At 47.7% G+C, this 22,016-nt stretch overlaps 1 long non-coding RNA gene across 1 annotated transcript in view; it reads right to left on the bottom strand.

The window, feature by feature from the left end:
• The window catches only part of LOC144680778 (uncharacterized), a 70,669-nt gene that overhangs the window by 5,131 nt on the left and 43,522 nt on the right, over positions 1–22,016 (bottom strand). The window contains exon 2 of the long non-coding RNA XR_013576621.1: positions 19,509–19,541. This is a non-coding gene — a long non-coding RNA (uncharacterized LOC144680778). The remainder of the gene's footprint in view (positions 1–19,508; positions 19,542–22,016) is intronic.

Here is a 22,016-nt window from a genome sequence, read left to right as displayed (position 1 = left end):
ATGCCTATTAAGGCCATTTAATAACTAATTAAACCACTGAACATAGCTGCCCATCCAACCTTATGATAGGCTGTCAGGCAAAAGTCCAGGCGGCCTTCGCATTTTCAATGAAACCTCATCCATGGGCGAGATGAGGTTTCATGAATGACTTATAAGTGCAATAAAGATTTTCATTAAACTTCATAGACATGTCCCAGCTCAATGTACACTTTCATGAGGGGACTTGTCCTAAATTTTTTTTTCTTTATTAAAATTTTTGAAACTCCAACTAATCTTCCTGAGGCAGCTCTGTGCCTCAGGGAGATTTCTGCGCTCTTTCATGCGCATGCGCAAAAGAACGCAGGCCTGACTAAGCCTCCTCCTTCCGCCCACACAGGGAGTGCATAGCACTTCCTGGCGGACGTCACGCTGGGTGGGCCTTAATTGGCCCAGCTGATCATGGGCGGCAATGGGCTGCGGGCCCACCCGCACCCGTTCCGGCTCAAACCCCCCCCCCCTGCCACTGACGGGGAGAAAATTCTTCCCAATGGGTAGAATTTTCCCCTCATCGGGGGGGGATGTTCAGGAGTGGGCGCGTGCAGGCGCACCTCCGATCGATGCCCCCAATTGGGGGGCGTGCCACCATTTTACATGGGCGGGCCAATTAAGGACCGCCCAGCGTGACGTCCGCCAGGAAGTGCTATGCGCTCCCTGTGCGGGCAGTGGGGGGAATTCCCTCAGCCGAAAGTGCGCTCTTTCGCGCACTCATCTCCCTGAGGCTAAGTGCTGCCTCAGGGAGATCGGCGTCAAATTCAAAAATGTTAAAAATAGAAAAATAAAATTTCCCTGACATGTCCCCTCATGTGACGCTGTCACATGAGTTGGGACATGTTCATCACTTTTAATTAAAATTTTTTTGAATTTTATAACCTACATGAAACCTCATCCTACCCGTGGGTGAGGTTTCCAGCTTTTTCTGAAGCCTGCTAGGGCTCCCGGCCTGCCCGCCAACCTTAGAGTTGGACGGGCAGGTCCATTAACTAGTGCAATTACTTCTTAAGTGGCCTCAATTGGCCGTTGACAAGTCAGCAGGAGCACAGCTGACTTGGCTGCGCCCCTGCCTACCGGATAATTTAAATGGGGCGCAGTGATGTCGGGAGTTCCGCCTGACATCATCCCACGTAATTTTACGCGTCAGCGAGTGGGTCACCCTCCCGCTCGCCGACTGGGAAATCCTGCCCCATGAATCTCGAATGCATTCAGGCTGCAAGAGCAAAATACTCAACTGAGTCTTACGTTAATTTTCAAGTAAAGTAAAAATATTTGAATGAAAAGAGTTGAGCAGATGTTTAGAGCTGGCAGTCTCAAGGGGTTTATGCGACTTGACACTTAAGCCAGTGAATTAAAAACAATACCTTAACCATTTAGGAAAAAAGCAAATCCAGTCAACTAGATTTGACATAAAAGATAAAGACCTATCTTTTAAAATGGATGTCAGTCATGGTTAGATTAAGTTTCGAAATTGCTAACAGGCTGTTGTAAACTGCACATATGTAGCCAAAGGGGTTATAGTCTTAGGGTGTCAATTAGGGTGAAGGAGAATTCAAGTTCTACCATAGTAAGTTGTGAAATTGAATAGTGAGATGAGACCTATTAACAAAATTACCATTGAAAGCTGCTGTAAAAACCCAACTGGTTCACTAATATCCTTTAGGGAGTATCTGTATCTCCCCACGCAGACTGGGTGACCACTTTGCGGAACACCTTCGGTCTGTCCGCAAGCATGACCCAGACCTCCCTGTCACTTGCCATTTCAACACACCACCCTGCTCTCAAACCCACATGTCCGTCCTTGGCCTGCTGCAATGTTCCAGTGAAGCTCAACGCAAACTGGAGGAACAGCACCTCATCTTCCGACTAGGCACTTTACAGCCTTCCGGACTGAATATTGAGTTCAACAATTTTAGATCATGAACTCTCTCCTCCATCCCCACTCCCTTTCCAATCCGCCTTTTTCCAATAATTTATTTATATTTTTCTTTTCCCACCTATTTCCATTATTTTTAAATGTATTTCCATCCATTGTTTCAGCTCTATCTTTTAGCCTATTTCGATCCCTTCCCCCCACCCCACCCCCACTAGGGCTATCTGTCCCTTGCTCATCCTGCTTTCTACCCTTAATGTCACCTATTAGCACATTTCTTAGCTAATATCACCACCATCAACACCCCTTTGTCCTTTTGTCTATGACATCTTTTGGCTATCTCCACCTATCACTGGCCCTCTATCCAGCTCTACTTGTCTCACCCCCCCTTAAACCAGCTTATATTTCACCTCTTTTCTATTTTTCCTTAGTTCTGGTGAAGAGTCATACGGACTCGAAATGTTAACTGTATTCCTCTCCGCAGATGCTGTCAGAGCTGCTGAGTTTTTCCAGGTATTTTTGTTTTTGTTTTGGATTTCCAGCATCCGCAGTTTATTGCTTTTATCTGTATCCCCCCTACTTGATCTAGCCTATATAAAAGACTCCAGTCCTACACTATGTTGTTAACTCCTAATATTCTCACACTAACTAAGGATGGGCAATAAATATTACCTTTCCAGATTGTGACAGCACAAATAAAACAAAAATTAATAGCCCAGATTTTGCAGTCAGCAATGAAGCAAGGGTGCTCACCACTGATCTCAAAGAAAGTTGCCTACAAAGATCTTTGTGGCATGGATTTCCACTTTCCTGATGTCAATTTAAATCTGGCACTAAGTCAGGGGATCTTCATGTGACCAGCAACAGTAATGTCATCAAGCAGAGAAGCAACCAATTACATTGGAGTATTCTCACAGACAGCAAATAAGGAAGTAAAATGGACTGAAATTTTCAGTTTTAAGTAAAATTTTACAGAGAGCAAAATACATGATTTGGACATACACATTGTTAAGTTAGAGGCTGAAATATCATAAACAAACTTTTTAAAAAATAATTTTAAAAATATGATTCTCTTTTGGGTCATAATGGAGAAATCTGGCATTTTAAAATTATAAAGTTAACTTTTCAATGCAAGCGAGGATGCTCAGCGATAATTATGAACTTAGTACACCACTACAAGACTAATGCACTGCAGGAACTCACCAAGGCTCCTTAGATATCACCTTCCAAACCCATGACCACTACCTTCCAGAAGGACAAGAAATGGGAACACCACTATCTGGAAGTTCCCCTCCAAGTCACTCACCATCCTGACTTGGAAATATATCGCCATTCCTTCACTGTCGCTGAGTCAAAATCCTGGAACTCCCTCCCTAACAGCACAGTGGGTGTACCTACACCACAGGGTCTGCAGCGGTTCAAGAAGGCAACTCACCACCATCTTCTCAAGGGCAATTAGGAATGGGCAACAAATGCCAGCCTAGCCAGTGACACCCACAGCCCATGAATATATAAAAAAACTAATAGCATAAAAGGGCAAGTTCTTGTCAGTTCAATTATTTCTACTTGATTGCACTCTTGGGACACTTCAACAGCACACCCCAAGTAAAAGCGTAGAATCAATGGTCACAACTTCTGGATTTTCCGCATTTCACTGCACACCTGTGAACTCTAGGAGCCAGGTTTTGTGGTCATTAAATGGGATCAAATGGAGGCAGGACAGCCAAGAAAATGGCCGCTGATCTGCATTGGTGGAAATCCCACAGGGGCATGGGAAAGGGCACTGCGCAGTAGCCCCCCCCACCCCCACTCCCCCCTCCCACCCCTCTTCCCTATCAAAATGCCCAAGGTCAGACCTTTCAGGATTTTCAGCGGGGCGGGCAAATCTCGGAAGACCTCCACAACCCTGCTGAGTGAGAAGAGGAAGTAAAAGCCATGGAGATGGGACAGCAGGCCAGGAAATTTCTTGAAAGGCAAATCAGAGACTTTAAGGGGCTTAAGGGTGGCATTGGAGGCAAGTTAACATGGAGGGAGGTCAATAAAGGAGGGAGTAGAGGCAGGAGGATGACTCCATAGGAGGACCAAATCTTGAGCAGGTATTGACTTTGATGGAACCTCTCTCACAGGGCCCAGGAGGCCCATCTCTGTATTTTTAAATGTTGGCAACTGAAGCTCAGAACTGTAGCTGGCACTTATAGGAGATCATCAGAATGCATGAAAAAACGTGGTAGTAGAGGCAGGCCCTTCAGCAGGCCTGCTCCGGGGCAATCCCACCCAGGTCTGCCAACTGAGATGGCAGACCCGGGTCTGCCAACTGAGATGGCAGACCCATCTCTGGCACAAAGACGGGCCTTCCACCAAGAAAATCCCATTTCCTAGCAGCCTGGCATTGAAGGCAGGGTCACAATGTCAGGATTAGTCCTGTATCTCGATTCCCACCTCCAACATGAAAATGTGGCCCTAGAAGTTGCTACTAGTTTCAGAGGGGCAATAGCAGCAAATGCTGACAGTTTCAGCATTGTTACTATGGCAAAATCTGGGCCAATATAATTCATGCTATTTGAGGAGAAGCAGGAGAATGGTCCAAAAAAGGAGTGTCCAGCAAAGAAAAAGTTCTACTCTCTTGAAAGGCTTTCAGTTTAGAATTAATTACTAAGGTGGTAAATTTAACTAATTTGTCTATCTAGAAATTGACAGGATTGGAACAACTGCAAGTTTTACAACCTATATGCTTTTACTTAGGTACCACAAAGAGTAAGGTGAAATTTAAGTACCATGATTCACCAGAGGCAGATCTGATTCCAACAGTTTCTTGCTAGGTGGGTTAGATTAAAATGTTCCCCTTGGTTTTATTTGAATAACAGTGTTGCAGCAGTGAAATAGCTGTGATCCAAGAAGGAGAATCCATGTGGGAGGTGAGGTCGGTGGGGCAGTTGGCTCTGCGTTTCTCCGGCGAGTGCCTCACAGCCCTCCTGGAGAAGCTGGTGCCAGAAGGGACACCCTTGTCTCCAGAGACGGAAGGAGGAGGCCACCGCACCTCACCAAGAAGGCCTGGGAGCAGGTGGCATCCCGGGTGAGCAGCCATGACGTGGTGAGGCTTACATGGTTGCAGTGCCGGAAACGGTTCAATGATCTGCTGCGATCGGAAAGGGTGAGTACTATGTTGACATGGGTAATTCCCTTGTGGAGCTCAGGGGTGTTAGAGTCTGAGTGGCACCTATCAATGATGCCAGAGCTGGCCAAGGGAGTGAGCCCTGGCCGCTTGGACTAAGTGCCTTGCGGATCGAGGGCCACGATCGGATGTGCCCTGCAAGGTGTCCCTCAGCTGGGGTTGGCCAGGCTGCAATGGCGCTGCAGGTAGAGAGTGGACTAATCCATGTTCCTCCAGCCTTTCAGGAGAAGACATCCCATAACAATATTGAGAGGTTGCGGGGGACCTCCATGTTCACCTTTGATGGACAGGCACCTAGCGACCTCACATTAGTGCACGAGTTGCCTGTCGTCTCTGCGGGGTCCTTCCAGGGTGCTCTGGATAATGGCAACAGTTCCTCCGCCCCTCTGCCAGTGACCGTGGCATCTCATGAATCTGCGGCGACTGGGGAGGTGCCAGCCATGGCACTGGCGCTTCCTCCCAGGGTGGACCAACACAGGCCCCATGGGCCAGAGGACCACTGCCAAGGTCATCAAGGCCAGCAAGACAGCAGAGTCAGCAGGCTGTCTCCAATGCTGGTGCCAGCGAGGGGGGCATACCCAGACGTCATGCCCGCAAACATAAATGTAAAGCACCTTAAGCACAAGACGGGCTTATCACGGGTGATATTTAGCTCCCCCATTTTGCTTTGAGTTTTTTCATGGTCTAATAAACAACATCGGTTAATGTTTAGTTCAGCAATGTGTCACATGCAACATTAAATGAGATTTTATTTTGTGCTATTGGCCTGAGTATGCTTCATTTGTTCTGTAGGTGTTGGGTAGGCCATTATGTTATGATGGACATGTGTCTCCTGAAACTTTATTGCACAGGCACAGAGTGTATGCTGGTGACCAAGGAGTTCCTCTCTGGGGTCGAGTATGGAGGCTGCAGCCCTGGCATGAGGTGGTGTTTTTTTTTTTGGTAGCCTAGCTGAAGGAGCATTGGATCAAAGCGTCCCTGCTGTCCAGTCCTCCTTGGAGGTTACCCAGGTCTGCCTCCACGCCCTCAGGGTTCTCCTCACCATGCTCCTCTTCTGACTCACTACTGGACTCATCATCTGTGGCCTCTGCAGCTGCTTCAAGATCCTCTTCCTCCAGTGGATCCCCCCTTGCTAGTGCCAGATTCTGCAGCATGCAGCATGCAACCACTATTAGTGACACCCACTCTGGGGGGGTCTTGCAGTGTGCTCCCTAAATGGTCCAGGCATCGGAAGTGCATCTTGAGAAGACCAATGGTCCTCTCTAGCACCACCCTTGTGGAGGCATGGCTACTGTTGCACCGCTGCTCGGCCTCTGTTCTTGGGTGGCGGTGAGGTGTCATGAGCCACCTTTTCAAGGGATAGCCCTTGTCACCCAGCAGCCATCCATCCAGCCAGGCTGGAGCACTGAAGAACCTCGGCACCTGGGAGTGTCTGAGGATGTAAGCGTCATGGGAGCTGCCTGGGTACCTTGCACAGACTTACAGAATCTGCATCCTGTGATCACACACTATCTGCAGGTTCATGGAGTCAAAACCCTTCCTGTTGACGAAGGCACCGGGCTCACCTGCTAGCGCCTTGATGGCCACATGTGTACAGTCTATTGCACCCTGGACGCGGGGAAACCCAGCAATCACTGGTGCCTTGATGGCTATATGTGTGCAATTGATGGCATCCTGGATGCGGGGGAACCCATCAATCGCTGCGAAGCCTCTGGCTCGCTCAGCCTGGCTGGCCTCATCCGTTTGGAAATGTATGAATGTCAATGCACGCCTGAACAGAGCGTCTGTCACCAGTTTGATACAGCTGTGAGCAGCTGATTGGGAGAATCCACACAGATCCCCCACTGAGCCCTGCAAAGTGTCGGAGGCATAGAAGTTGAGGCCACTGTAACCTTCAGAGCCACTGGCATGGGGTGTCCACCCACACAGTCGGAGCTGATCTCAGGCCCGATCCTCTGACAAATGGGAGTTGACAGTCTCCCTGGAAAGCCGGACCCTCCTTCAGCATTGCACCTCGGACATATTAAGGTAGCTGCATCACCGCCTGTAAACCCTGGCAGCGGGATAGTGCCATCTTCTGTGGCCCCTTCCATCTTGGATTTCCTCCCTGGCCCTGAGTCCCTTGTGCCTGCGCCTCTCCTCCCACAGGTCCCTCCCCTGGAAGCTGCATTAGGACACCTGGCCTCCTCTCCCTTCTGCCCCTCTCTTCCTCCTCAGAGAAAGTGCCTCCAGCAGAGACCACAATCGCCATTACCAGGGTTATAGAACGCTGACTAATACCTGGAAGGGCTACACAGTCTGAATCCTCTGGGGCCTGGAAGACAACAATGAGTCCAGAAATGAAGCCTAGAAATGATGAAATGAAGCGTGATGAAGTTGCCCAGTTCACATAAGCAACCAGCAGTACACGATCTCCAAAACTCCTCATTATTCACACTGACAATGTCGCTGACCGTGGGTGAGCTTTTGCTAATTATGGCCTGCCTGCCTGCCCGTTTTGCCCATGTGATGGCTGAAAGTTTACATGAGCTACGTAAAATCGGCGACAATTGGTGTGTCAAGGGTTTTAACTGGCCTCTTAATTAATGGTGGGCGCGCCTCTGTCTCCCGCATGCGCCCGCCAAGCAAAATATCGCGGAAGTGCGCGTTGATGTCGGGACGCTCGGCCAACGTCAACTCACGTTATTTCACGTGCGAACGGGTCAAGCGTGTGCCTGCCCATCCGGCGAGTGAAAAATTTTGCCCCTAGAGTCCAAGACAGAAAGACCGAACTCAGAACATGGTAGCAGCAGCGGAGACGTCGATGTAAAAGGTATCAGTGTTATCAAAGGAATCACTTTTCTCAAAGGGTCGTGAATCTGTGGAATTTACTACATCAGAGTGCAGTGGATGCCGGGACGCTGAATAAATTTGAGGAGATAGACAGATTTTTAATTAGTAACGGGTTGAAAGATTATGGGGAGAGGGCGGGAAATTGGAGTTGAGGCCGAAATGAGATCAGCCATGATCATAATGAATGGCGGGGCAGGCTCAAGGGGCTGAATTGCCTACTCCTGCCCCTAGTTCTTATGTTGTTATGTTCAAAGGAACCACGGCATGAACGAAACATTTGAAAGCAGCTCGAAAAATTTCCGTGGAAGGAGGCGGCACACTGGAGAGAGATAACGATGACCATGCCTGGCAAGCAGTTGCAGCCCTTGCCCTTGCCCCACCCATTTGACTGCCTTGAAGGCCTGCAGAGAGGCCAGCAGTAGGAGTTATGGAAACGCCATTTTCTCCAATACCAAGCAGTGATAGATCTTCACGAAAAAGAGCCAAAGCTTCGCATTAGTTCCTTTCTTTCTGCAGTAGGTCCAGTAGCAATCAGCATTCTCTTAAGGATGTGCAGGAGTCCACCGTGGACTTTGATTCCATTATTAAAGCCTTTGACACCTATTTTAGCCTGAAGCAAAACTCAGTATTTGAACAAGAATGTTTTATCCAGCGCTCACAATGTCCTGTGGAATCGACTGAATTATTCCTAACCGACCTAAATCACCTGGATAGTTCTTGCAGATACGCGACGTTGAAGGAGGAGCTAATTCATATTCGTGTAGACATGGGTGTTCGGGATGGGAAACTCTCTCAATTTCTGCTGACCAAAGATGATCTTGCATTGGATCAAGCAGTCCAGCGTGCAAGACAGGCCAAGCTGCAAACATTTAATCGGGCTATAATTTGTGGCGACTCAAAGGTTTCACATGACTCCATAAAGTGGGTAGGCCCATGGGCAGCGGCCCCACCCACACAAAAGCCCACCAAACCAACTGAAAAGGCACAAAACTCACACCAGTGGCCATTTTGAGATGCTTGCATTGTGGCACGAAAACCCAGCATAGATGCCAAGACTGCCCAGCAGGGGGCACGGTGTGGCAAAACTGAACATTTCAAGCGTTTCTGCAAATCCAATGACTTTCAGTGACCTGTGGACCTGTACACCCAGATCCCTCTGCTCGTCAATGCACTTAAGGGTTCTGCCATTTACTGGATAATTCCTGCCTGTATTAGACCTTCTAAAATGCATTACCTCGCATTTGTCCGGATTAAACTCCATCGGCCATTTCTCCGTCCAAATCTCCAACCGATCTATAATCCCGTTGTATCCTTTGACAATCCTCTTCACTATCTGCAACTCCTCCAACCTTGGTGTCGTCTGCAAACTTACTAATTAGCCCAGTTACATTTTCCTCCAAATCATTTATGTATATTACAAACAGCAAAGGTCCCAGCACTGATCCCTGCGGAACTCCACTAGTCACAGCTCTCCATTCAGAAAAGCACACTTCCACTGCTACCCTCTGTCTTCTATGACCAAGCCAATTCTGTATCCATCTTGCCAGCTCACCTCTGATCCCATGCGACTTTACCTTCTGTACCAGTCTGCCATGAGGGACCTTGTCAAAGGCCTTACTGAAATCCATGTATATAACATCCACTGCCCTTCCATCGTCAATCATCTTTGTCACTTCCTCGAAAAACTCGATCAAGTTAGTGAGACACGACCTTCCCTTCACAAAACCATGCTGCCTCTCACTAATACACCCAATTGCTTCCAAATGGTAGTAAATCCTGTCACGAAGAATCTTCTCCAATAATTTCCCTACCACTGATGTAAGGGTCACCGGCCTGTAATTTCCTGGATTATCCCTGCTACCATTCTTAAACAATGGAACAACATTGGCCATTCTCCAGTCCTCTGGGACCTCACCCGTAGCCAGTGAGGATACAAAGATTTCTGTCAGGGCCCCAGCAATCTCCTCCCTTGCCTCCCTCAGTACTCTGGGGTAGATCACATCTGGGCCTGGGGACTTATCCACCTTAATATTCTTCAAGACACCTAACACCTCTTTTTTGATCTCAACATGACCCAGGCTATCTACACACTCTTCCCTAGACAAATCGACCACTAAGTCCTTCTCTTTGGTGAATACTGATGAGAAGTACTCACTTAGTATCTCTCCCATTTCTTCTGGCTCCACACACAGATTCCCACCTCTGTCCCTGGCTACCCTCTTGCTTTTTACATATGTATAAAAGGCCTTGGGATTTTCCTTAATCCTGGTTGCCAGTGACTTTCATGACCCCTTTTAGCCCTCCTGACTCCTTGCTTAAGTTTCTTCCTACTTTCTTTATATTCTCCATGGGCTTCATCGGTTCCCAGCCTTCTAGCCCTTACGAATGCTTCCCTTTACTTTTTGACTAATCTCACAATATCCTTCGTTATCCAAGGTTCCTGAAACTTGCCAAGCTTATCCTTCATCTTAGCAGGAACATGCCGGTCCTGAATTCTTACCAACTGACGTTTGAAAGCCTCCCACATGTCAGTTGTTGATTTGCCCTCAAACATCCGCCTCCAGTCTAGATTCCTCAGTTCCTGCCTAATATTGTCATAATTAGCCTTCCCCCAATTAAGCACCTTAACCTGAGGACTCCTGTTATCCTTATCCACCAGTACCTTGAAACTTACTAAATTATGGTCACTTTTCCCGAAATGCTCCCCTACTGAAACTTCGACCACCTGGCCGGGTTCATTCCCTAATCCAGGTCCAGTATTGCCCCTTCTCTAGTTGGACTATCTACATATTGTCTCAGGAAGCCCTCCTGGATGCACCTTACAAATTCTGCACCATCCAAACCCCTAGCACTAAGTGATTCCCAGTCAACATAGGGAAAGTTAAAATCACCCACCACAACAACCCTATTGCTTTTACATCTTTCCAAAATCTGCCTACATAACTGTTCCTCAAACTCCCGCCGGCCATTGGGAGGCCTATATTAAACCCCCAACATTGTGACTGCACCCTTCCTATTCCGGAGCTCTACCCATATTGCCTCGCTGCATGAGCCCACCGAAGTGTCCTCCTGTCGTACAGCTGTGATATTCCCCTTAACCAGCAGTGCAACTCCCCCACCTCTTCTACATCCCTCTCTATCCTGCCTGAAACATCTAAATCCTGGAACGTTTATCTGCCAATCCTGTCCATCCTTCAACCAAGTCTCTGTAATAGCAATAACATCATAGTCCCAAGTACTAATCCAAGCTCTAAGCTCATCTGCCTTGCCTATTATACTTCTCGCATTGAAACAAATGCATTTCAGACCCCCAGTCCCACTGTGTTCAGTAATTTCTCCCTGCCAGCCCTTCCTCTTAGTCCTACTGGCCATATTCACTGGTTCCCAGTCATTTATTTCACCTGTTGACCTAATGCTCTGGTTCCCACCCCCCTGCCATACCAGTTTAAACCCTCCCGAGTGACACTGGCAAACCTCGTAGCCAGGATATTGGTGCCCCTCCAGTTTAGATGCAACCCGTCCTTCTTGTACAGGTCCCACCTGCCCCGAAAGATATCCCACTGATCCAGATATTGGAAACCCTCCCTCCTACATCATCTGTTCAGCCACGTATTCAGCTGCACCATCTTCCTATTTCTAGCCTCACTGGCACGTGGCACAGGGAGTAATCCTGAGATTACAACCCTAGAGGTCCTGTTTTTTAACTTTCTGCCTAACTCCCTGAACTCCCGCTGCAGGACCTCGTCACTCTTCCTGCCTATGTCGTTAGTACCAATGTGTACCACGACCTCTGGCTGTTCTCCCTCTCCATTCAGAATGTCCCATACCCGATCAGAGACATCCTGGACCCTGACACCAGGGAGGCAACATACCATCCTGGTGTCTCTTTCACGACCACAGAAGCGCCTATCTGAGCCCCTGACTATAGAGTCCCCTATGACAATTGCTCTTCTGTGCTTTGACACCCCCTGCTGAACAACAGAGACATCCGTGGTATCACTGCTCTGGCTACTGCTGTTGTTTTCCCTTGATAGGCCATCCCCCCCAACAGTATCCAAAATGGTATACCTATTAGAGAGGGGGACAGCCACAGGGGATTTCTGCACTGACTTCTACTTCTGACCATATGATGGAAGGAAGGTCATTGATGAAGCAGCTGAAGGTGGCTGGGCCTAGTGCCTGAGGAACTCCTGCAGTGATGTCCTGGAACTGAGTTGATTGGCCTCCAACAACCACAACCATCTTCCATTGTGCTGGGCATGACTCCAACCAGAGGAGAGTTTTCCCCCGGATTCCCATTTACTCCAGTTTGCTAGGGCTCCTTGATGCCATGCTCAGTCAAATGTTGCCTTGATCTCAAGGCCAGTAACTCTCATTTCACCTAGGAAGTTCAGCTTTTTTGTCCATGTTTGAACTAAGGTTGTAATGAGGTCAGGAGCTGAGTGGCCCTGGCAGAAACCAAACTGAGCGTCAGTGAGCAGGTTATTGATAAGCAAGTGCTGCTTGATAGGATTTACTGATGATGGAGAGTTGACTGATGGGGCTGTAATTGGCTGGGTTGGATTTGTCTTGTTTTTCATGCACAGGATATTTTTCCACATAGCCGGATAGATGCCAGTGTTGTAGCAGTACTGGAACAGCTTGGCTAGGGGCGCGGCAAGTTCTGAAGTGCAAGTTTTCAGTACTATTGCCAGAATATTGTCAGGGTCCATAACCTTTGTAGTATCCAGTGCCTTGAGCCATTTCTTGATATCATGTGGAGTGAATTGAATTGGCTGAAGACTGGCATCTGCGATGCTGGGGACTTCTGGAAGACGCCGAGATAAATCATCCACTCGGCACTTCCGGCTGAAGATTGTTACAATTGCTTCAGTCTTATCTTTTGCACTGATGTGCTGGGCTCCTTCATCATTGAGGATGCGGATATTTATGGAGCTTCCTCCTCCAGTGAGTTGTTTAATTGTCCAACACCATTCATAACTGGATGTGGCAGGACTGCAGATCTTAGATCTAATCTGTTGGTTGCGGAATTGCTTAGCTCTGCCTATCACTTGGGGCAGAATTTTCTGGATGGTGGGTGGGGGGCGGAGCGGGCATGGGCGTGGAAAGGCTGCTCACAATGGCTGGGCGAAGGGCTCTTACAGTGGGGCAATGGAGGTGATGCAAGTCCAGAGGGTAGGCCATCGGGCAGGCCAGGCTGGAGGGTAGGGTGGGGGACCGGTGTGCCCCTCGTTTCTCAGACGATTGCCTTGCTGCCCTCCTCGAGGAGGTGGCAGCATGGCGGGAGGTGCTGGTTCCCCAGGACGGGATGAGGAGGCCCCCCGACGTGATGAAACGTGCCTGGGAGGAGATGGCAAAGGTGGTGAGCTCCCACGACATGGTATGGTGCACCTGGATCCAGTGTCGCAAGCGCTTCAACGATTTGTTGTGCTCTGGAAGGGTGAGGACAATGTTGGCATTGGTCACTTAACCCAGCAGTTCAGCTTTCCCCCCTGCTGCCCCCACCCCCCAAGTCTGAGTGTAGTGACTGCATTGAATCATTTGCTGGGTGGGCCAGCACATATTGCCCATGCCGAAGTCACCGTGAAAGGGTGGTGAAGAGATGGGTTCTGCCCCCACTGCAAGTGGTACACTGAGACCCACATTACTGTTTTGGGGGCTACCTGGAGGAGCTGCACCTAGGCGCTGTGCTTGAACTGCAAGACACGTCCAAGTCAAGGTGATAACCTGCTGGGAGGGGAGCTTCAAGGTGGCGTGGCAACAATCCGTCTGCTGCCCTCTGTGCTCTACGTGCTTGTGCCTCCTTGCTATAGAAGGATATATTGTGTGTGGTGCCTAATGTGATGTAGGCAACATGTGGCCCTGGGGGCGGGGTGGTGGTGGGGGTGGGGGGAATAGGCCTAGCACCTTTGTGTGAGTGTTTGGCAGCAGCAGAGTGAGGAGGCACTGGAGCCTTGATATGTCCCACTCTGGTTGGGGTGCGCGAAGAGAGTCCATGTACAATTTGCACAAATCAATGCTGTTCTCTTATTTCCAGGAGAAGAATGCTCATAACGCGGCAGAGCGGGCGAGGACTGGTGGCGGCCAGGCACAAATCGCCATTCTCAGCCGATTTGAGCAGGAGGCCTGGATTTGGAGAGGCGCCATGCGCCCAGGTCCACTGGTGTCAGTGAGGCTGGGGTGTCACGGCCAGGTATGTATGCCCAGCAGTGAGGTCGGCATTGTTCTCCCAACAGCCATGGCAGTGCTGAATGTTCAGTGATTTAATTTTGCAACATGGCTTCTCCGTTGCTTAAGGAAGGATGAGCACATAATGATCCGGGGGACAGGGATGCACTTTGTCATTGTTTCCCTGTTAACTGATCTAATGTCCTTGTTATTCCTTTCAGCATCAGCGGAGCAGGGCCAGGAGGAGAAGCAGCAGAGGCCCCCTCTCACACTTGAGGGCGCTGAAGTCTCGGACTCACCAGTATCACACCATCTCAGCCAGGCAAGCACCAGTGCAGATAATAGCACCTTGGTGGGAGTTAGAACATCGGCTAGCGTCCCGGGGCACAGCAGTGAGGACACTTCACAGTCGTTGGAGGAGCTGGCAGAGACAGAGAGTGCCCATGGCGCCAGCAGTCAGAGGACTGCAGGGGACCAGGCACATGCTCAGTCGGTGCCTGATGATGTGCCTCTAGAGTCGTCCACAACGCAGCAGGGGCAGGAAATGCGGCCGAGTGTGCGGGAGCATCTGGGGGAGATACATGAGACTATGCTTGGTTTGGTCTCTATGATGGAGGTGTACATGGACGATCGCCGAAGCAATGAGTCACATGTCCTAGCGCCATGCGTCCTCCTTGGAGTGAGTGGCCACTCTCGTGGTGCTTTTGTGTTGGCCCGAGATGAGGTCTTTATGATTTGCTTTGAATTGGAATACCATTGTCATTTTTTTGGCTTAAGTTTCTTTGCCTGTGATATTAAATTCAGACATGTGACTATGGCTGAGGGTGCCTCTTTTCTTCTGCATGTGTATGGTTTCCAAAAATGTTAGGAGTGCTTTGTGGGACATTCAGCTTTATTAACAAGGCCCTTAGTTACTTTTCCTAACCTGAAAGATTTGGCACTTAGGTCTCGAAAATGAAGCCTACAGCCCAGGCTTGTCCAGGTGGTCAATCTGTGGTGTGCTAGCTGAAGGTTCATTGGATTAAAGCCTCCTGGGTGTCCCTGCCTCCCTGCAATATGGCTGGGTCAGCGTCTACCCCCTGAGCATTTCCCTGTGCGTGCTCATCCTTAGAATCAGTGCTGGACTCATCGTGTGCAGCCGCAGCCACTGCGTCGACATCTTCATCATCCACTGCGTCCCCCCTTTCCAGCACAAGATTGTGGAGAGCGCAGCATGCAACCACTATCACAGAGACATGATCTGGGGGTACTGGAGTGCACCCCCTGAGTGTACCAGGCATCGGAAGCGCACCTTGAGAAGACCGATGGTTCTCTCCACCACAGCCCTTGTGGAGGCGTGGCTCCTATTGTATCACTGCTCAGCTTCTGATCTTGAATGGTGGAGAGGCGTCACGAGCCACCTTCTGAGGGGATAGCCCTTGTCACCCAGCAGCCATCCATCCAGCCGGGCTGGAGCACTGAAGAGCCCCGGCACCTGGGAGTGTCTGAGGATGTAGGCGTTGTGGGAGCTGCCTGGGTACCTTGCACAGACTTGTAGAATCTGCATCCTGTGGTCACACACTATCTGCACGTTCATGGAGTGGAAGCCCTTCCTGTTGATGAAGGCACCGGGCTCACCTGCTGGCCCCTTGATGGCCACATGTGTGTAGTCGATTGCACCCTGGATGCGGAGGAAGACAGCAATCACCACGAAAGGTGATCTTTGCGGTGTCTCCCAATCAGCTGTCCACACTTGTGTCCAGCAGGTTACAGATGCTCTGTTTAGGCGTGCATTGACCTTTATCTGCTACCGCTGGGACGAGTCCGGCCAGACAGAGCGAGCCAGAGGCATAGAGGTTGAGGGCAGCTGTGACCTTCAGAGCCACTGGCATGGGGTGTCCACCCACACAGTTAGCAGAGATCTCAGGCCCAATCATCTACAGATATAGTTGACTGTCTCCCTTGAGAGATGGAGCCTCCTTTGGCACTGCACCTCAGACATATTGAGGTAGCTGTTTCACCGCCTGTAAACCCTGGCAGCAGGATAGTGGCATCTTCTGCGGCTCCTTCCACCTTGGTCTACCTCTTGGCCCTGCGCCCCTTGTGCCTGCACCTGTCCTCCCACAGGATGCTCCCCTGGAGGCTGAATGTGCACTCCCGGCCTCCTCCCCGCTTCTAGCCCTCCCTTCCTCCTCAGAGGAGGTACCTCCAGTGGAGAATTCAGATCCCATTCCCAGGTTAAGGGAAGGCTTCCTGAAACCTGCAGGCCCAAAAAAGATTCCTCACTGCAGACTGTTGACCTGAAGGTTAAGAGACCAGACAAAGCAGCTGGTATGCGTTTTGAAGTATTGCAGATCACACAGGCAAGTCTTGATAGCTTTGAAAAATCAATACTTGAGAGAGCACTCGCGACCCATTAAGCCATCTTATCCCACCTGTGGATGAGGTTTATACAAGTGTGTCCTACTTGCCTGCCCATTGCGCCCGTGCGCCAACCCGAAGATTGCACGGGTGCCGAAAAATCTGTGTCGATTGGTGAGTCATGACCTTAAGTGGCCTGTTAATTAATGGCGGGCATGCACCAGATATCATTGCGCGCCCGTCCAACAAAATATCACGATGGCGTGCAGTGACGTCGGGACACTCACCCAACATCACCATGCGTCATTTTTACACTCGGACGTGCGGGGCCCGCCCCCACACGCCAGTGTGAAAGTTCTGCCCTTGCTGTTTATGCTGTTTGGCATACAAGTTGTCCTGTGTTATAGCTTCACCAGGTTGACACCTCTTTTTTTTAAGTATGCCTGGTGCTGCTCCTGGCTTGCCCTCCTGCACTCTTCATTGAACCAGGGTTGATCCCCTGGCTTGATGGTAATGGTAGAGTGGGGAATATGCCGAACCATGAGGTTACAGATTGTGTTTGAGTACAATTCTGCTGCTGCTGATGGCCCACAGCTCCTCATGGATGCCCTGTCCTGAGTTGCTAGATCTATTTGAAACTATTTAGCACACAACGTTTAGGAGGGTATTTTCAATGTGAAGATGGAACTTCGTCTTCACAAGCACTGTGCGGTGGTCACTCCTACTGATATAGTCATCGACAGATGCATCTGTGATAGGCAGGTTGGTGAGGATGAGGTCAAGTATGTTTTTCCCTCTTGTTGATTCTCTCACCACCTGTTGCACTCTAACTATGTCCTTTAGGACTCAGCCAGCTCAGTCTGTAGTATTGCTTCTGAGCCACTCTTGGATATTGAAGTCCCCACCCAGAGTAGATTCTGCACCCTTGCCACCCTCTCTGCTTCCTCCAAGTGTTGTTCAACATGGAGGAGCACTGATTCATCAGCTGAGGGAGAGCGGTACGTGGTAATCAGCAGGAGGTTTCCTTGCCTATGTTTGACCTGTTGCCATGAGACTTCAGAGTTGAAGCTGAGCACTCTCAGTGCAATTCCCTCTCAACTGTATACCATTGTGCCACCACCTCTGCTGGGTTTGTCCCGCCAGTGGGACAGGACATATCCAGGGATGGTGATGGTGGTGTCTAGGACGTTATCTGTAAGGTATGATTCTTTGAGTATGACTATGTCAGGCTGTTGCTTGACTGTTCTGTGAGACAGCTCTCCCAATTTTTATAAGGGTTAACAGGGCTGAGTTTGCCGTTGCCGGTACCTAGGTTGATGTCAGATGGCCCTCATTGAGGCAACTGAGTGGCTTGTTATGCCATTTCGGAGGGCATTTTAAAGTCAACCACATTGCTATGGGTCTGAATTCAGAATTCGATTTCCACCATCTGCTGTGATAGGATTTGAATCTGGGTCCCCAGTGCATTACCCTGCGCCTCTGGATTATTAGTCCAGTGACAATACTACAATGCCAGCACCTCCCCCCATTCTGGATTTGTCCCATTTACCTTGCTATTTCTCAACAGGGGAGTTGCATGACTATGATTTATAAAAAGAAGATTGTGCATATTTGTTGACATGCTGAATACATGGCATGAGCGTGTGCTGTATCTATGCATTGATGCCGGACATATACTTGGCAATGTCTTGTATTTGATGGTAAAGAGTAGATATAAGGTAAACATTGCAGGGGAAGAATGCTATGAGCGCATTAGCCAAAAGGGAATTCTAAGATCTAGTACATATAGGCCTGGATTTTCATCACATCAGATTGGCTCAGGGGCCCTTTAAAAATCCCAATTCTGGGATTTCCGACCCCATTCCCGGGTGTTTATTTTTTGGGAGTGCCTTTAAAGGGTGCAGGGTGGCTCTTGTCAAATGCCCGCATCCAAACTCCTGATAGGCTGGCTCCATTGTGGAGAAAGACTGTCCTATTTCTCTGCAATTTTCATGGAGTCGGGCTATGTTTTTAAAAGAGTCATGGTTCACGGCCCCTTAGAGGTGTTGTGAACCCTAGTGTGCATGAAAAGATCTTTTAAAAGGCAAGCTCAAAAGGTTTCCCTCATGCTCCATATGCAAAGTTATGTCCCCCCATGCCCTCTATTTCCCTCTACCCACCCCCATGGCCCCTCATGCCAAGCGAAGTTACTTCCATGCCTATTGACCCACTGCACACTTTCTAGAACCAATGAACCCCCTAGTGTATAGCGGGATTTCTTTTCTTTATTCTTTCATGAGATGTGGGTGTCCCTGGCAAGGCAAGCATTTGTTACCCATCACTAATTGCCTTTGAACTGAGTGACAGCTAACAGACACCCATATTGCTGTGGGTCTAGAGTCACATGTAGGCCAGACCAGGTAAGGATAGCAGAAGGGCATTACTGAACTGGATGAGTTTTTATGGCAATCAATGATAGCTTCATGGTCACTATTACTGTGACTGGTTGTCAATAAGATTTGTTTTATTAGCTGCCATGTTGGGATTTGAACTCATGTCCCCAAAGCTTTAGCCTGGGACTCTGGATTATTAGTCCGGTAAAATTACCACTATGCCACCATCTCTTGTTTTCCTAACTTTTTTAAACCAAACTTTTTCCTCTCTATTTCTATCTCTGTACCTGATTTGAAATTAAATTCACTCATTTTAATTCACCCTTTTCAGTCTTTCCTGTTTATTTCTCAAATCGTTGCGTTTCATTGGCTAAGGAGATACACTGTTTGTACCATTGTTCATGAAGGTTGCTCTTGCTGCACCTTTATTAGCTCAGACTTCCAGCACTTACAAGGCAAAAAATTTTTGAGCTGAAATGTGCAGGAAAGAGTCTAACAAACCAGGCACATCATGAGATGCTATGCTCTCGCAAATTCTGGGCCACTAGATTCTGGGACTAATCAGAACTCCAACTTTCAAGGTAAACCAGGCTAACTCAAATTAATGATATTTTCTTTCTCATTTCAAAGGTACAATTCATTGCAAATTCCTGCAAAGCAAATTATTCAAATCACCTACTTCTACAGGAAAAAGGTAGAGGTTTTTATTCAGGTGACCAACCTTGAGACTTTGTCTTTGCAGCTGAGCTTTGCCCTAGAAAATGAAAAAGATGGATTCAGTTACAGATATCTATCAAGGGTGTTAGCTTTTGTGCAAATGTGTGTGAATACATTTATAAAAATCTTTGAGGGTCCAGGCCACAATTCCAGTCAACTCTCATCACCCTATAAGAGGCCAGGCCACCTCTCTTTGTTACTGCACATTCATTTCCACTATGCTTTTAACTACCATTGAAAAGTAAACAACATAATCTTGAATTTCTGTGGAAGTGTCCCAGTCTCCTGTCATAAGTTTGACAAAAGATCATTGGATGTCTCCAGAGAAATTATGTAAATGTCTAAAGTTGTGGTTTGATACAGTTTACCTGGGAATTCTGCTGACCTCTCCCTGAACTTACAGCAGGAGATCTACAGAATCCCTGTGGAAATTCAGGTACAATAAGTGTAACCAACATTTCCCATTTTTTTTCCCCCAGGAAAAACATTTTCATCAAAGGACTGATTTTCCAAATGCACACACCCAGAAGGCAGCCTCATCCATCCGGAACATATGTTAGAAAGCCCTAGCTTGCAGCCAGTCGTCCTCCATCCACAAAATGAATGGTTATAAAATTCAAAGCAATATGCCTATGATTCCCTAACACATGCTCCTGGCAAGTGTGGCTCCATAATCAGAGTTGAATTTTGTAAATAACATGACGGTTTTGCACAAAGCAATGTCCTTTCAGAAAAAAAAGTGTCATCATGGTTAAAAAATAAATAAGTTCAACAAACAAGTTTTGCTGAAAGACCTTTCTAATATGAAGCAATGACTTGCTTACAGCCAAGAGCAATTAATATTTTTCATAGTTCAAGCTGAGTAAGAAATGTTCAGGATATCAAGAGAGCTCCATCTTGCTTTTAAATACTTTGTTTAAGAAATCTAATATCTGGAATGTGCAGGTTGGTCCTTAGATAGCCATCACATCTAAAGGATGGCACCTCTGACAATACAGCACTCACTCAGAATGGGACTGGAATCACAGCTTCAGTTATGTGCTCAAAACCATGGAGTTTGAAACCATAATCTCTGACTCAGAACCCAAAGGGGTACTTACTGACTCAGGCTGACACAAGGCTTAGATGCAAATTTCTAGGTTTATTTCAAGCATTTGGAAGCTTAAAATGTTTTGATCCTAAACACTGAGATGTTGTGACAATGATAGCACCATCAATTTACTCATGCTATGGTACATTAAGCACTGAGACATTCATATAAGCCTAATAAAGGATTTTACATGAAATATATTTTAGAGGTTGCACAAAAAACCTGCAGGTTCTGAAAATTTACATCAGTCAGCTATACAAATCATTATGTAAGTGGTTTATATTTTTACAATGTCTTCCAATGCTTCAATTTTAATACTAATATTGTTACTAGTCAGAATATATTTAGTCTTCAGAATGCTCCTATGTCATGGGATAATATGAAATTGCTTGAGAGAGTCATAAGTTAATTCCTTCTCAATGGTCTTGATGTTGGTGTATAAAGCTGGTTATATAGAATGTGCAGAACTGGAGAAATAACTTGGGGAGACATTGGCAGATGGAGCAACAGATCAAGGGGCATGTTCAAGAAACTAGAGTATGCCAGGAAGGAAACCTTGTGCCTAGGGGGCAGCAAGTTTGAAATAAATGGACTTGGATTGAAAAATAGTAGTAAATAGTAAAAACAGATGAAATACTGAAAGAAGAATATCCAATTTATATTTTTAGTAAGCAAGATTGTCTAATCGTTGAATTTAAAGACATTTAAAAGCAGTACAGTAAGGAAAATTTGTAATTTATTTAAAATGTTTGTAGAATCTGTAATTGTTTTTAAGAATGTTTGAAAGGGACTTTTAAAAGTTTGCATCAATTATAAAGGGATCAATTGTAGTTTTCTTGGTTAACAAGAAATACTGGTCAATGTGACCTGGCAACCCTTGAATTGGAAGCAGTTCCAACAGGAAGGAAGCTAAGATACAAAGAAGTTGTGCAGCTGGCAGACACAACAGAGAGTTACAAGCAGAGGAGCTGGAGGATGAAGGCAATCAGCACACAGGTACAGGCACAAAGGGAAAGCAGACAGAGACAGAAATAGGAGCACAGACGATTCTTGAAGGAGAAAAGCAAATCATTCACTGGAAGAGGTCAGTTTTTCCTGTTTGGCAGGAAAGGAGACAAGAGCTCTTAGAGGCAATGTGCGAGCTGGCTGAAAAGGTCTAAACGTGGAAAGCTGTACAAATAGGTTGGAGATGTTCAAGAGCTGGGTGTTTTCCCAGGAGGGTCCAAATTATGGACCGGAGTGTTATTCAAAAGGAACTCTGGAAAGCTACACCATCAGGACTGTTGTGATCCGAGGGGGGAGAGGGTTAATAGAAGTGCATCTTGCTGATGATAAAAATACTTGTAAACCTTGAAGGTGAAAGCTGTTGTCAGATAGGACTCCTGACCTACCCTGCATGAATAAACAACAACATATTGTGGA

Source organism: Cetorhinus maximus, chromosome 5 (genome assembly GCF_964194155.1).
Source record: "Cetorhinus maximus chromosome 5, sCetMax3.hap1.1, whole genome shotgun sequence".
In the NCBI taxonomy this organism is placed as follows: domain Eukaryota; kingdom Metazoa; phylum Chordata; class Chondrichthyes; order Lamniformes; family Cetorhinidae; genus Cetorhinus; species Cetorhinus maximus.
Note: the sequence above shows the minus strand (reverse complement) of the source record. Positions and strands in the feature narration are given on the sequence as shown.